General features: G+C 41.2%; 1 protein-coding gene across 1 annotated transcript in view; it reads left to right on the top strand.

The window, feature by feature from the left end:
* LOC133659872 (neurexophilin-1) overlaps positions 1 to 17592 on the top strand; it is a 173540-nt gene that overhangs the window by 76777 nt on the left and 79171 nt on the right. The gene's annotated exons all lie outside the window — the stretch shown is intronic.

The raw sequence follows: 17592 nt of genomic DNA, 5'->3' as shown, positions 1-17592 counted from the left end.
CAGAAAGAACATTTTCAACCTGCAACACCTGCAGTGAGCGAACTCATCCAAAAGATGGCGCCATAGTACAAACAATAACACACCATTTCAGTGTCTCTGCTTAAGTTTAATGAAAAGTATTGACCACAAAACATTATTGCTGTTAGCGGAAAAAAAAAAAAACATTGTTAGTCGCACCATTTTATAAGCCGCAGGTTTCAAAGCGTAGGAAAAAATAGCGGCTTATAGTAGTATCATCTCTGCAGGACAAGGAATAGCTAAACATGCCTCACTACACACTGTAGGAGGATACAGTGGCTAACTGTTAACAGCAAATTAGCGCTCCTGAATGTAAACAAAAGGGCGGATCTACACAGGCATCGACTAACGACACCAAGAGCCGTATATAGTCTGTACTAAAATGACTAACAGAAGAATAAGTGATTATTACATTTTAACAGAAGTGTAGATAGAACATGTTAAAACAGAAAATAACCAGATATTAACAGTAAATGAAAAAGTAGATTAATAATCCATTTTTACAGCTTGTCCTTTATAACTTTGACAAAATATTAGAATATAAATGACACAATATGTTACTGCATACGTCAGCAGAAAAATTAGGACCCTTTGTTTGCTTACTTACTACTAAAAGACAAGTTGTCTTGTATGTTCACTATTTTATTTAAAGACATTTTTCTTTAAAGGCCTACTGAAATGCGATTGTCTTATTTAAACGGGAATAGCAGGTCCATTCTATGTGTCATACTTGATCATTTCGCGATATTGCCATATTTTTGATGAAAGGATTTAGTAGAGAACATTGACGATAAAGTTCGCAACTTTTGGTCGCTGATAAAAAAGCCTTGCCTGGACCGAAAGTAGCGTGACGTCACAGGTTGTGGAGCTCCTCACATCTGCACATTGTTTACAATAATGGCCATCAGCAGCGAGAGCGATTCGGACCGAGAAAGCGACAATTTCCCCATTAATTTGAGCGAGGATGAAAGATTTGTGGATGAGGAAAGTGAGAATGAAGGACTAGAGGGCAGTGGAAGCGATTCAGATAGGGAAGATGTGTGAGAGGCGGGTGGGACCTGATATTCAGCTGGGAATGACTAAAACAGTGACTAAACACAAGACATATATATACTCTATTACCCACAACACAACCAGGCTTACATTTAATATGCCACAAATTAATCCCGCATAACAAACACCTCCCCCCTCCCGTCCATATAACCCGCCAATACAACTCAAACACCCGCACAACACACTCAATCCCACAGTCCAAAGTACTGTTCACCTCCCCAAAGTTCATATAACACATATATTTCCCCAAAGTCCCCAAAGTTACGTACGTGACATGCACATAGCGGCACGCACGTACGGGCAAGCGATCAAATGTTTGGAAGCCAAACCTGCATACTCACAGTACCGCGTCTGCGTATCCAACTCAAAGTCCTCCTGGTAAGAGTCTTTTTGTTGTTGTCCCAGTTCTCCACAGGCCAATGGTAAAGCTTGACTGTCATCTTTCGGGAATGTAAACAATGAAACACCGGTTACGTGTTTGTGTTGCTGCAGCCGGCCGCTAATACACCGCTTCCCACATACAGCTTTCTTCTTTGCTGTCTCCATTGTTCATTAAACAAATTGCAAAAGATTCACCAACACAGATGTCCAGAATACTGTGGAATTTTGCGATGAAAACAGACGACTTAATAGCTGGCCACAATGGTGTCCCAAAATGTCCTCTACAATCCGTGACGTCACGCGCAAACTTCATCATACCGAGACGTTTTCAGCAGGATATTTCGCGGGAAATTTAAAATTGCACTTTGTAAGTTAACCCGGCCGTATTGGCATGTGTTGCAATGTTAAGATTTCATCATTGATGTATAAACTATCAGACTGCGTAGTCGGTAGTAGTGGGTTTCAGTAGGCCTTTAATTGCAATAAGAAAAATCTTTAAAGTATCATAACAAACATTTTTTAAATTAAGCCAATGTCATTTTTGTGGTCCCCTTTTTTTTGAAAAATATCAAATTATTGAAATACATTTTGGTACTGGTGCCAAAATATTAGTAATAGGAAAACTCTTAACAAGGAGTTACGTGATGCAAGCTGACTTGCGTTCCAAACTCTAGAATCAACTCACTTGTTAACAGAGTAAACATTTGATACTAAAAATACTGGATTATGAATTATGAAACACAAGGAGTGGTCGATGCTTCAATGTGTGCAAGCTTTTTTGTGGCCAAACGAGATTCTTCTTGTGGCCCAATTTGCGTCTTTAATAGGGGTGTGGGAAAAAATCGATTCGAATTCGAATCGCGATTCTCACGTTGTGCGATTCAGAATCGATTCTCATTTTTAAAAAATCTTCTTTTTTTTTTTTAATTGTATCTTTTTTTAAATAGATAAATAAATGATAAATGGGTTATACTTGTATAGCGCTTTTCTACCTTCAAGGTACTCAAAGCGCTTTGACAGTATTTCCACATTCACCCATTCACACACACATTCACACCCTGATAGAGGGAGCTGCCATGCAAGGCGCTAACCAGCAGCCATCAGGAGCAAGGTTGAAGTGTCTTGCCCAAGGACACAACGGACGTGACTAGGATGGTAGAAGGTGGGGATTGAACCCCAGTAACCAGCAACACTCCGATTGCTGGCACAGCCACTCTACCAACTTCGCCACGCCATAAAAAAAAAAATATTTTTTATTTTTTAATTAATCAATCCAACAAAACAATACACAACAATACCATAACAATGCAATCCAATTCCAAAACCAAACCCGACCCAGCAACACTCAGAACTGCAATAAACAGAGCAATTGAGAGGAGACACAAACACGACACAGAACAAACCAAAAGTAGTGAAACAAAAATTAATATTATCAACAACGGTATCAATATTAGCACCAATCTCAACATAGCAGTGATTAAAAATCCATCATTGACATGATCATTAGACATTTATAAAAATAAAAAAAAAGAACAATAGTGTCACAGTGGCTTACACTTGCATCGCATCTCATAAGCTTGATAACACACTGTGTCCAATATTTTCACAAAGATAAAATAAGTCATATTTTTGGTTCATTTAATAGTTAAAACAAATTTACATTATTGCAATCCGTTGATAAAACGTTGTTCTGTACAATTATAAAAGCTTTTTACAAAAATCTACTACTCTGCTTGCATGTCAGCAGACTGGGGTAGATCCTGCTGAAATCCTATGTATTGAATGAATAGAGAATCCTTTTGAATCGGGAAAATACCGTTTTTGAATCGAGAATCGTGTTGAATTGAAAAAAAAAAATCGATTTAGAATCGAATCGTGACCCCAAGAATCGATATTGAATCAAATCGTGGGACACCCAAAGATTCACAGCCCTAGTCTTTAATATTACTCGTAAAACACGCTCCAAGCTGATCGCAGCCTGGTGAGTATTGTGAAACAGTTTGCGGCTTGTAAAGGTAAAAATGTGGGTGTTGTAAAAGTATCTCGAAAGTTTCAATCAAGTTTTATATTCTCCAGCTATTATTTGATTTACGATCAATAATTATTTCCTGGCGCTAATAGATTTCCCACCAATTAATAGCGACAAACCAGACTGTATTACTCTTGGCAACCAGAAGTAGTTCAGTCCAATATGTTCAATATTCATGTGTTTACAGGTGAGACTCAAAATAGAATAGAATAGGATAGAAAGTACTTTATTGATCCCTGGGGGAAATTCAGCACCACAGTTCGCTCACAATAGACAATAGTAATAATAAAAAATATAATATATATAATATATAAATAATATAAATATATTCTACATATATTCTATAAAGGCCTACTGAAACCCACTACTACCGACCACACAGTCTGATAGTTTATACATCAATGATGAAATCTTAACATTGCAACACATGCCAATACGGCCGGGTTAACTTATGAAGTGCAATTTTAAATTTCCCAGGAAACTTCCGGCTGAAAAGGTCTACATATGATGACGTTTGCGCGTGACGTCAATGGTTGAAGCGGAAGTATTCGGACACCATTGTATCCCAATACAAACAGCTCTGTTTTCATCGCAAAATTCCACAGTATTCTGGACATCTGTGTTGGTGAATCTTTTGCAATTTGTTAAATGAACAATGGAGACTGCAAAGAAGAAAGCTGTAGGTGGGAACGGTGTATTAGCGGCGGACTACAGCAACACAACCAGGAGGACTTTGAGTTGGATAGCAGACGCGCTACCGTGAGTACAGCTTTGGCTTCCAAACATTTGATCGCTTGCCCGTACGTGCGTGTCGCTATGTGCATGTCACGTACGTAACATTGGGGAAATATATGTTTCTTGCCGACTCTGATGGCGGCCGGGGTGTCGTCGAAAGCTACAACGCCCGCCGCCGCGCCGCTGTCCTCACCTTGACTTCCTCCGTCTCCGGGCCGCCGACCGCATCGATGATCGGGTGAAGTCCTTCGTCGCACCGTCGATCGCTGGAATGCAGGTGAGCACGGGTGTTGATGAGCAGATGAGAGCTGGCGTAGGTGGAGAGCTAATGTTTTTAGCATAGCTCTGTCGAGGTCCCGTAGCTAAGTTAGCTTCAATGGCGTCGTTAGCAACAGCATTGCTAGGCTTCGCCAGGCGGTACAGCATTAACCGTGTTGTTACAGGTCCAGAGTTTGGTAGTATTGTTGATGTTCTGTGTATCCTTCCAGTCAGGGGCTTATTCCGTCTGTTTCTATATGCAGTTAAGCACGATGCTATCACGTTAGCTTCGTAGCTAAAGTGCTTCGCCGATGTATTGTCGTGGAGATAAAAGTCACTGTGAATGTCCATTTCGCGTTCTCGACTCTCATTTTCAAGAGGATATCAATCAATCAATCAATCAATGTTTATTTATATAGCCCTAAATCACAAGTGTCTCAAAGGGCTGTACAAGCCACAACGACATCCTCGGTGTCGAGTGGGTCTGACATAATATTGTGAAAGTCCAACACATCAGCGAAAGTCCAGTCCATGGTGGGGCCAGCGGGAACCATCCCGAGCGGAGACGGGTCAGCAGCGTAGAGATGTCCCCATCTGATGGACAGGCTAGCGGTCCACCCCGGAGCAGAGTAGAAAAGAAAAGAAAAGAAACGGCAGATCAACTGGTCTAAAAAGGGAGTCTATTTAAAGGCTAGAGTATACAAATGAGTTTTAAGATGAGACTTACATGCTTCTACTGAGGTAGCATCTCTAACTTTTACCGGGAGGGCATTCCATAGTATTGGAGCCCGAATAGAAAACGCTCTATAGCCCGCAGACTTTTTTTGGGCTCTGGGAATCACTAATAAGCCGGAGTTCTTTGAACGCAGATTTCTTGCCGGGACATATGGTACAATACAATCGTCAAGATAGGCAGGAGCTTGACCGTGTAGTATTTTATACGTAAGTAGTAAAACCTTAAAGTCGCATCTTAGGTGCACAGGAAGCCAGTGCAAGTGAGCCAGTATAGGCGTAATATGATCAAACTTTCTTGTTTTTGTCAAAAGTCTAGCAGCCGCATTTTGTACCATCTGTAATCTTTTAATGCTAGACATAGGGAGGCCCGAAAATAAAACGTTACAGTAATCGAGACGAGATGTAACGAACGCATGGATAATGATCTCAGCATCGCTTGTGGACAAAATGGAACGAATTTTAGCGATATTACGGAGATGAAAGAAGGCCGTTTTAGTAACACTCTTAATGTGTGACTCAAACGAGAGAGTTGGGTCGAAGATAATACCCAGATTCTTTACCGAGTCGCCTTGTTTAATTGTTTGGTTGTCAAATGTTAAGGTGGTATTATTAAATAGATGTTGGTGTTGAGCAGGACCGATAATCAGCATTTCCGTTTTCTTAGCGTTGAGTTGCAAAAAGTTAGCGGACATCCATTGTTTAATTTCATTAAGACACGCCTCCAGCTGACTACAATCCGGCGTGTTGGTCAGCTTTAGGGGCATGTAGAGTTGGGTGTCATCAGCATAACAGTGAAAGCTAACACCGTATTTGCGTATAATGTCACCTAGCGGCAGCATGTAAATACTAAAGAGTGCAGGGCCAAGAACTGAACCCTGGGGAACTCCGCACGTTACCTTAACATAGTCCGAGGTCACATTGTTATGGGAGACACACTGCATCCTGTCAGTAAGATAAGAGTTAAACCAAGACAAGGCTAAGTCTGACATACCAATACGCGTTTTGATACGCTCTAATAAAATATTATGATCAACAGTATCGAAAGCGGCGCTAAGATCAAGAAGCAGCAACATAGATGACGCATCAGAATCCATCGTTAGCAATAGATCATTAGTCATTTTTGCGAGGGCTGTCTCCGTAGAGTGATTTGCCCTGAAACCGGATTGAAAAGGTTCACAGAGATTGTTAGTCACTAAGTGTTCATTTAGCTGCTGTGCGACAATTTTTTCGAGAATTTTCGAGATAAACGGTAGGTGGGACACCGGCCGGTAGTTCACCATGAGGTCAGGATCGAGGTTAGGCCTTTTGAGTAGAGGATGAATAACCGCTTTTTTGAATGCTAGAGGAACAGTACCAGAGGAAAGTGATAGGTTTATAATATTTAACACTGATGGACCTAATAAAACAAAAAGCTCCTTGATAAGTTTCCCAGGAATTGGGTCAAGCAAACATGTTGTTTGTTTTGTCCCATTTACACATTTTAACAATTCCTCCAATGTTATTTCATCAAAGAGAGAGAAACTATTTTGGAGGGCAATGTCCGTCGTATATACAGTCGTATTTGTGTTAATAGAACCCAGTTGTAGCTGAGATGCATTGTCTTTAATCTCTTTTCTAATGACTTCAATTTTCTTATTAAAGAAATTCATAAAGTCATCTGCTGAGTGGGTGGAGCTACTGGGAGGAGTCCCTTGTTGGGTTAGCGATGCTACTGTACTAAACAAAAATTTAGGATCATTTTTGTTGAGGTGGATGAGATTTGAGTAATATTTAGCTTTAGCTGAGGTAAGCATGCGTTTATAAGTTATTAAACTATCACTCCATGCTTGATGGAAAACCTCAAGTTTAGTCGCACGCCATTTGCGTTCCAGCTTTCTACATGATAATTTCTGGGCTTTAGTTTCTTCTGTAAACCATGGGGTATGCCTTTTAGGGGCCCTTTTTAGCTTTAGCGGTGCTACAATATCAACGGTGTCGCGCAGGGCGTCGTTAAAGCTGTTAGTGAGGTTATCAATAGAGCCCACATAATTTGGGAATGGTGCCATTACTGAAGGTAGTAGGTCAGTAAGAGTCGTCGTTGTGGCAGTATTAATGTTGCGACTGCTATAGTAGTTATTATTATTATTATTAGTTTGTTGACAATGAGTCAGAACTTCGAATTTTATAAGGTAATGATCGGACATTACTTTAGTGTACGGGAGTATCGTAACTTTAGAGGTGGTGACACCCCTGACAAGCACTAGATCTATCGTATTACCGTTGCGATGCGTGGGTTCATTTATTATTTGTGTAAGACCACAGCTATCAATTATAGTCTGGAGCGCCACGCATGGAGGGTCCGATGGGGTATTCATATGGATGTTAAAGTCTCCCATTATGATTATATTGTCGGCGTGCGTCACTAGATCAGCAACGAACTCTGAAAATTCATTGATAAAGTCCGAATAGGGCCCAGGGGGGCGGTAGATGACAGCCAGGTGGAGAGGCAGCGGTGTGACAAACCTCACAGTAAGCACCTCAAACGAGTTATATTTATTATTTAGGTCCGAGGTAAGGCTAAAGTTTGTGTTGTATATTAGTGCAACACCCCCACCCCTTTTAATGGGGCGGGCAATATGCGTTCCCGCATAGCCAGGAGGAGACGCCTCACCCAGCGCAAAAAATTCGTCTGGTTTGAGCCAGGTCTCGGCTAGACCAACGACATCAAGATTGTTGTCTCTAATGACTTCATTAACTAATAACGTTTTGGAAGACAATGACCTTATGTTTAAAAAGCCCATATTATAGGTAGTGGGCTGTTTTGAGGAGTTTTTGTTGAAAGTATCCGTAGTAGCAATATTAATAATGTTACGTTTATTATGCATAGTGCACTTTAAATAATTTCGACCATATCTAGGAATTGATATGACAGGAATTTTTAGATTGTTTGCCACCTCAGTAAAATGCATGTCCACCTCTGACGCAGAAAAAACATTATGTGAGTTGTATATTATTCTAGAAGAATTGCTATGTGTGCAGGGATTATCCAGCCTGGCGCTGGCTAGTTCTAGCTTAACAGACTCCTTATTAGCGCTTCTTTGTGGATTAGCATTTAGCTTTTTCGTTAGCCCCGCTAACAACAAAGCATTTAGCTTTGTTGTTAGCCCCGCCCGACACCCCCGCTTCTGCTTCCGAGCGCATCGCTTACGTCTCTTTCGCTGACGGTCTCCGCTGGTAGTCGACGCCGCTGCTTCAAAGGCCACTGCTGGATGTAGCTCGCGAAGAATTCCCAAGCTAGCGAGTAGGTCCATCGTACACGCATCTATCAGCCCAAAATGGCCCGATCTCTCCACATCCAGAATCGTAAGTCGGTCGTAAGTGATCACGGAGTGAACACGCTGTGAGCCAGCCATGAAATTGACTGAATTGAGGGGTATTTTTGCCAAATCGGTCTACACTTCCAGGAGCGCTCGCACGAAGCCGCTGCTCTGAAGCGCAGCCATCTTGAAAAAAAAATAGTATCCGAGGTGGTTTAAAATACAAATACGTGATCCACAATAGAAAAAGGAGAGAGTGTGGAATCCAATGAGCCCTTGTACCTAAGTTACGGTCAGAGCGAAAAAAGATACGTCCTGCACTGCACTCTAATCCTTCACTCTCGCGTTCCTCATCCACGAATCTTTCATCCTGGCTCGAATTAATGGGGTAATCGTCGCTTTCTCGGTCCGAATCGCTCTCGCTGCTGGCGACCAACATTGAAAACAATGGGGAAATGTGAGGAGCCTTTCAACCTGCGACGTAACGCTACTTCCGATACAGGCAAGGCTTTTTTTATCAGCGACCAAAAGTTGCGAACTTTATCGTCGATGTTCTCTACTAAATCCTTTCAGCAAAAATATGGCAATATCGCAAAATGATCAAGTATGACACATAGAATGGATCTGCTATCCCCGTTTAAATAAAAAAAATTCATTTCAGTAGGCCTTTAAGCTGGAGGTGGTTCTTTCCACACCATGTGACAAAGTCCTCCACCAGTGCCCTGTATTCCTCATCATCACCATCCGCAATACACCCCACTATTGCAGAGTCATCAGAAAACTTCTGAAGGTGGCAGGACTCTGAGTGATAGTGGAAATCGGTGGTGTAGATGGTGAAGAGGAAGGGGGTGAGGACTGTGCCCTGCGGGGCCCCGGTGTTGCTGACCAGCCTGTCAGACACACAGTCCTGCAGTCGCACGTACTGTGGTCTGTCAATCAGGTAATCAACAACCCAGGACACCAAGGGGGCCTCCACCTGCATCGTCTCCAACTTCACACCCAGCAGCCCAGGCCGTATGGTATCGAAAGCACTGGAGAAGTCAAAAAACATGACCCTCACACTGCTCGCTGGCTTGTCTAGGTGGGTGTGGGCTCGGTTCAGCAGGTAGATGACTGCGTCCTCCACTCCCAGTCGGGGCTGGTAGCCGAATTGGAGTGGGTCCAGGTGGGGCTTGACTGTAGGGCGGATTTGTTCCAAAACCAACCATGATATGGGAGGTTAGAGCCACCGGCCTGTAGTCCTTCGACGTGCTGGGTCGCGTGCACTTGGGGATGGGGACCACGCATGAGGTTTTCCACAGTGTGGGGACTTTCTGCAGCCTAAGGCTCATGTTGAAGATGTGCTGGAGCACACCACACAGCTGTGCTTTAATATTATTTATTATTGAATATGCTGCAAAGGTTTGTGTAATGCAGCAATGACAAACGAATATATGACATAGGCTCGTAACATGCAACGCAAGCTACACTATATTGCCAAAAGTATTTGGCCACCCATCCAAATGATCAGAATCAGGTGTCCTTATCACTTGGCCCGGTGTATAAAATCAAGCACTTACGCATGGAGACTGTTTCTAGAAACATTTGTGAAAGAATGGGCCGCTCTCAGGAGCTCGGTGATTTCCAGCGTGGAACTGTCATAGGATGCCACCTGGGCAACAAATCCAGTCGTGAAATTTCCTCGCTCCTAAATATTCCAAAGTCAACTGTCGGCTTTATTATAAGAAAATGGAATTAGTTTGGGAACAACAGCAACTCAGCCACCAAGTGGTAGGCCACGTAAACTGACGAGGGGTCAGCGGATGCTGAAGCGCATAGTGCAAAGAGGTCGGCGACTTTCAGTTGCTACAGAGCTCTAAACTTCAGGTGACCTTCCAATTAGCCCACGTACAGTACGCAGAGTTTCATGGAATGAGTTTTCATGGCCGTGCAACTGCATCTAAGCCAGGTGTCCAAACTTTTTCCACTAAGGGCCGCACACTGAAAAATCAAAGCAAGCGGGGGCCATTTTGATATTTTTTTTATTTTAAAAACCTATACAATATATGTATAAAAAATATACATTAAGGCCTCCACTCAGGCTTGATCCCGGGGACCCCAAAGGGTTTTGGTCCAAAAAATATTTAAAATGTGTCATTATTCAGTATTATTATCTCCAGATCAACATTAGGTCTATCTGTCAATATAACGTTTTTAAAGATTTAAGTCGTATGCTCTTTTTGTCAAAGAAAACCCTGTTTTTTATGGAAAAAACACAAAATATGCAATATTTTCACCCAATAAAATTTTTAAGAGGAATATTTCAGATTATATAATAATTGGAGCCTTAAAAAGGTCAATAACTCATAACACCATTGATTTTAATTCATTATTATTTTTTGAGCAATGACACTTAAAAACAAATCACACAAAAATTAATGGGGAACCAAAAGGGTCCTACTCATTAAAGTGTTAAAAAATAAATTATATATTTTTTTTACTGTTTACTTTTAACACAATAATCAACTTCAGATCTATCCGTCAATTATACGTTGTATTGTTGTTTGTTTTTTGTTTGTTCGTTTTAGGCCCTTCTTTAAAAAAAAAAAAAAAAAGCTCAGTTGAATTGCTGACATGAATGGACTTTTGCGCAATATTAAATTTTTTTATTTTTTTCCCTGTATGTTCCAGATAATGTCCAAAGTTCATATGAAAAGTAAAAAAAAAAAAAGGGAAAGAAAAGTGTTTCCCTATCACGGTGAAGCCTATTCAAAACTGCTGCGCTGCTTTGGCATTAATTGAAAAAGTAAACAAAACACAATAAATGGGCCAAAATATGAAAAAAAACTATCATTATTTAGACACTATATCTGTTGGGAAAAGGTTTGGTTCCAGCATAAATGTAAATAGTACGGTTGTTTTAGAAATATATAGACAAAATTCTGTCGTGACGACCGCATTCGTAGCAATTTTACATGAGCAATTGTCTCTCAGGGGTTTTGAATGGAGGTGGCAGCAATGCTGCTGAACAGAACTAAAACTGTTAGAAAGGACATGTTGACTCACCACCACCAAGCCAGTGGCAGTAACAAGTAACTAATTAAAGGCCTACTGAAATGATTTTTTTTTATTTAAACGGAAATAGCAGATCCATTCTATGTGTCATACTTGATCATTTCGCGATATTGCCATATTTTTGCTGAAAGGATTTAGTATAGAACATCGACGATAAAGTTTGCAACTTTTGGTCGCTGATAAAAAAAAGCCTTGCCTGTACCGGAAGTAGCGTGACGTCGCAGGTTGAAGGGCTCCTCACATTTCCCCATTGTTTACACCAGCAGCGAGAGCGATTCGGACCGAGAAAGCGACGATTACCCCATTAATTTGAGCGAGGATGAAAGATTTGTGGATGAGTAACGTGAGAGTGAAGGACTAGAGTGCAGTGCAGGACGTATCTTTTTTCGCTCTGACCGTAAATTAGGTAAAAGGGCTCATTGGATTCCACACTTTCTCCTTTTTCTATTGTGGATCACGGATTTGTATTTTAAACCACCTCGGATACTATATCCTCTTGAAAATGAGAGTCGAGAACGTGAAATGGACATTCACAGTGACTTTTATCTCCACGACAATACATCGGTGAAGCACTTTAGCTACGGAGCTAACGTGATAGCACCGTGCTTATATGCAGATAGAAACAAAAGAAATAAGCCCCTGACTGGAAGGATAGACAGAAAATCAACAATACTACTATCAGGAGACATCGAACCAAACACTAACACTGACTACACGGTTAATGCTGTGCCGCCTGTCGAAGCCTAGCAATGCTGTTGCTAACGACGCCATTGAAGCTAACTTAGCTACGGGACCTCGTCAGAGCTATGATAAAAACATTAGCGCTCCACCTACGCCAGCCCTCATCTGCTCATCAACACCCGTGCTCACCTGCGATCCAGCGATCGACGGCGCGACGAAAGACTTCACCCGATCATCGATGCGGTCGGCGGCTAGCGTCAGATAGCGCGTCTGCTATCCAAGTCAAAGTCCTCCTGGTTGTGTTGCTGCAGCCAGCCGCTAATACACCGATCCCACCTACAGCTTTCTTCTTTGCAGTCTCCATTTTTCATTAAACAAATTGCAAAAGATTCACCAACACAGATGTCCAGAATACTGTGGAATTTTGCAATGAAAACAGAGCTGTTTGTATTGGAATACAATGGTGTCCCAATACTTCCGTTTCAACCATCGACGTCACGCGCATACGTTATCATACAAAGACGTTTTCAAGCGGAAGTTTTGCGGGAAATTTAAAATTGCTCTTTATAAGTTAACCCGGCCGTATTGGCATGTGTTGCAATGTTAAGATTTCATCATTGATATATAAACTATCAGACTGCGTGGTCGGTAGTAGTGGGTTTCAGTAGGCCTTTAAGGCGTTACCCTAATATGACCACCTTCCAAAGCAGTAATCAGATTAAAGTAATTTACCCAAATTTACCCTTTTTTGTTTACAGTGGAACCTCGATTTACAAACTCAATTGGTTCTTTAACATGGTTCGTAAATCGAAAAGTTTGTTTCCTATCGCATAGTTTCCCATAAAAAAACTATGTAAACATGCCTTGACAAATGTCTATATGTGTATATGTATGCCCAAAACCAGTGAAGTTGGCACGTTGTGTAAATCGTAAATAAAAACAGAATAAATTGATCTGCAAATCCTTTTTCAACCTATATTCAATTGGATGGACTGCAAAGACAAGATATTTAATGTTCAAACTGGAAAACTTTGTTATTTTTTGCAAATATTAGCTCATTTGGAATTTGATGCCTGCAACATGTTTCAAAAAAGCTGGCACAAGTGGCAAAAAAGAGAAAGTTGAGGAATGCTCATCAAACACTTATTTGGAACATCCCACAGGTAAACAGGCTAATTGGGAACAGGTGGGTGCCATGATTGGGTATAAAAGCGGCTTCCTTGAAATGCTCAGTCATTCACAAACAAGAATGGAGCGAGGGTCGCCACTTTGTGAACAAATGCGTGAGCAAATTGTTTAAGAACAACATTTCTCAACGAGCTATTGCAAGAAATTTAGGGATTTCACCATCTACGTCCGTAATATCATCAAAAGGTTCAGAGAATCTGGAGAAATCACTGCACGTAAGCAGCAAGGCTGAAAACCAACATTGAATGCCCGTGACCTTCGATCCCGGCATCAAAAAACGCTCAGGAACACTTCAAAAAACCACTGTCAGTAACTACAGTTCGTTGCTACATCTGTAAATGCAAGTTAAAACTCTACTATGCAAAGCGAAAGCCATTTATCAACAACACCCAGAAACGTCGCCGGCTTCGCTGGGCCCGAGCTCATCTAAGATGGACTGATGCAAAGTGGAAAAGTGTTCTGTGGTCTGACGAGTCCACATTTCAAATTGTTTTTGGAAACTGTGGACGTCGTATCCTCCGGACCAAAAGAGGAAAAGAACCATCCGGATTGTTATAGGCGCAAAGATCAAAAGCCAGCATCTGTGATGGCATGGGGGTGTATTAGTGTGAACTTACACATCTGTGAAGGCACCATTAATGCTGAAAGGTACATACAGGTTTTGGAGCAACATATGTTGCCATCCAAGCCACGTTATCATGGACGCCCCTGCTTATATCAGCAAGACAATGCCAAGCCACGTGTTACAACAGCGTGGCTTCATAGTAAAAGAGCGCGGGTACTAGACTGGCCTGCCTGTAGTCCAGACCTGTCTCCCATCTCCCTTCGTGCTGCGAAGCGATGCCGCTAGCCTGCTAGCATCACATAGTGCAGCCCTGGCTAACACACGGTTTTTGCGTTCGTATCGGAGTTTCTGCGGCTGCAGGCATTTGTACCACAAGTAAACGGTGAAAATAATAAATGCTCTAAAACTCCTGACAGTGAGTATTACTGTGATATATGGTCGAAAAAAACGTAATTTATAACTGCACTTTGATGCAGACGGATGGACTGGCGCTAGATAGCCAGCTAGCTCAAATGCTAACATGTAAACAACAGATATTAGCGTATTTCGCCATTACTAAACGCCATTCCCCAACATAAACTTGTACAAACAACTTAGTGTCTAAATAAGTGAGCGACAGTATTCACAGTAAACATAAAGGGTGTGCTGTTTTTGCACAAATGTACTGATAAACTTGACAGTGTCATGTTGAAACAGACAGACACAAACTCTGTTCAACAGGAACTTACATGACGTCACATAAACCAGAAGTGAAACAACTGATTACCCTTGACTAATTAGAATGGGAGAAGATAAACATATGTAAACCCACAGATAGCTGCGTCACATTAGTTTTTCTACTTTGCGGCTTAATTCACACAATTGTCAAGCAGAGTGAGTGTAGAGTTTGAGCAGAAAATGTTGTATTGTTGTGTTCTTGGGTGTTCCAGTCGTTCAAATAGAGAGAAAGTGAAGAGCTTTCATAGAGTCCTGAAAGAAGTGGCTCATAAATGTAATAAAGTCAGGAAAAAACGAAAGTGCGTTGAAGGAAATGTATTTTTAAAATATCACTTTCATCATCTTGTGGAATATAATCGGACCGCTCGTGTCTGCAGTGATCACTTTGTAAAATGTTTGTTTGATCTGTTTAAAGGCCTACTGAAACCCACTACTACCGACCACGCAGTATGATAGTTTATATATCAATGATGAAATCTTAACATTGCAACACATGCCAATACGGCCGGGTTAACTTATAAGGTGCAATTTTAAATTTCCTGCTAAACTTCCGGTTGAAAACGTCTATGTATGATGACGTATGCGCGTGACGTCAATCGTTGAACCGGAAGTATTGGTACCCCATTGAATCCAATACAAAAAAGCTCTGTTTTCATCTCAAAATTCCACAGTATTCTGGACATCTGTGTTGGTGAATCTTTTGCAATTTGTTTAATGAACAATGAAGACTGCAAAAAAGAAAGTTGTAGGTGGGATCGGTGTATTAGCGGCTGGCTGTAGCAACACAACCAGGAGGACTTACTTGGATAGCAGACGCAGTAGCCGACGCTAGCCGCCAACCGCACGGATGATCGGGTGAAGTCCTTCGTCCTTCCGTCGATCGCTGGAACGCAGGTGAGCACGGGTGTTGTTGAGCAGATGAGGGCTGGCTGGCTTAGGTGGATAGCTAATGTTTTTATCATAGCTCTGTGAGGTCCCGTTGCTAAGTTAGCTTCAATGGCATCGTTAGCAACAGCATTGTTAAGTTTTGCCAGGCTGAGAATTATTAACCGTGCAGTTACATGTACATGGTTTAATAGTATTGTTGATCTTCTGTCTATCCTTCCAGTCAGGGATTTATTTATTTTGTTTCTATCTGCATTTGAGCCCGATGCTATCACGTTAGCTCAGTAGCTAAAGAGCTTCGGCGATGTATTGTCGTGGAGATAAAAGTCACTGTGAATGTCCATTTTGCGTTCTCGACTCTCATTTTCAAGAGGATATAGTATCCGAGGTGGTTTAAAATACAAATCCGTGATCCACAATAGAAAAAGGAGAAAGTGTGGAATCCAATGAGCCCTTGTACCTAAGTTACGGTCAGAGCGAAAAAAGATACGTCCTGCACTGCCTCTATAGTCCTTCACTCTCACTTTCCTCATCCACGAATCTTTAATCCTCGCTCAAATTAATGGGGTCATCGTCGCTTTCTCGGTCCGAATCTCTCTCGCTGCTGGTGTAAACAATGGGAAAATGTGAGGAGTCCTTCCTCCGGTGATGTCACGCTACTTCCGGTATAGGCAAGGCTTTTTTTTTATCAGCGACCAAAAGTTGCGACCTTTATCGTCGTTGTTCTATACTAAATCCTTTCATCAAAAATATGGCAATATCGCGAAATGATCAAGTATGACACATAGAATGGATCTGCTATCTCCGTTTAAATAAAAAAATGTCATTTCAGTAGGCCTTTAAGAAACTTTCTGTGATGCAATCGAGTTATATGAGTAGTGTTAGAGAGCAGAACTAAACGTAAAGAAAGGACTAAAGATTGCATTAGTTTGTGTTCTTTTGTGGTTGCTATGCCTAAATATAACTACCAAGACCTGGTTGTGCAAATAAACTAACGTCATATTAAGTCCTAGTAATAAATATTTTAATTGTTGGTCCAATCCACCGTGTTTTCGTTGTCCTTTTTCATAACAGAAACTATAAGTTAAGTTGTTGTTGTGCAGGAAAGTCAAGTGCTTTCTTCGACAAGGATGACCACATTATAGCATCTTTGGTGATATTTGCTAGCATCAAGAAAATATCCTTGATAGCATTAATAAACTTGATGAATAAATGTTTTCGTAGGCTCAACAGCATATACTGAATCTTGATATCGCTAGCAAACATTGCTGAACAACAGGGGCATATTCAGCTAAATAATGAGACAAAATGTGAACTTCACAGCATAAAAACAACTGCAGACATGAAATGTAGGTGAGACTAATATTTGTAGCAGGAAAATCAACTGCAAACAAACATATCCTTTTTCTCATTAGCGTCACGATCACAGCAGCATGACACTCGTTATGTCAATCAAATACGTTACTTAGCGACGTAGGAATAAGTCCAATTTTGTCTTTCACGGATTAATGTTTAATTGGTGGACCCCTCAGATGTAAACACATGATGTGCCTACAATCTTTTCTTTTCTATATACCGTAAGTGTCAAGTGAAGTGAGGTTCTTGCGTGCAGTAACGTCTTGGTGATGATAAATGGTTTAATTGATTAAAAACAATTATTTTCCTTAAGAGTGTAAACATCCACTCCATCCCATTTTAAATATTAATGATAGCTTATATATTTGCTTCTAAACCTTTCAAAATACGCCCCAAAACTGCACTGATTCAGGTAAATAAACAGTAGCCTAATAGGGCTTAGACCAGGGGTCGGCAACCCGCGGCTCTAGAGCCGCATGCGGCTCTTTAGCGCCGCCCTAGTGGCTCTCTGGAGCTTTTTCAAAAATGTATGAAAAATGGAAAAAGATGAGCGGAAAAAAAATATATTTTTTGTTCTAATATGGTTTCTGTAGGAGGACAAACATGACACAAACCTCCCTAATTGTTATAAAGCACACTGT

This window comes from Entelurus aequoreus, linkage group LG11, assembly GCF_033978785.1.
Source record: "Entelurus aequoreus isolate RoL-2023_Sb linkage group LG11, RoL_Eaeq_v1.1, whole genome shotgun sequence".
In the NCBI taxonomy this organism is placed as follows: Eukaryota; Metazoa; Chordata; class Actinopteri; order Syngnathiformes; family Syngnathidae; genus Entelurus; species Entelurus aequoreus.
The sequence above is the reverse complement of the archived record's forward strand: the minus strand, read 5'-3'. Positions and strand labels throughout refer to the sequence as shown.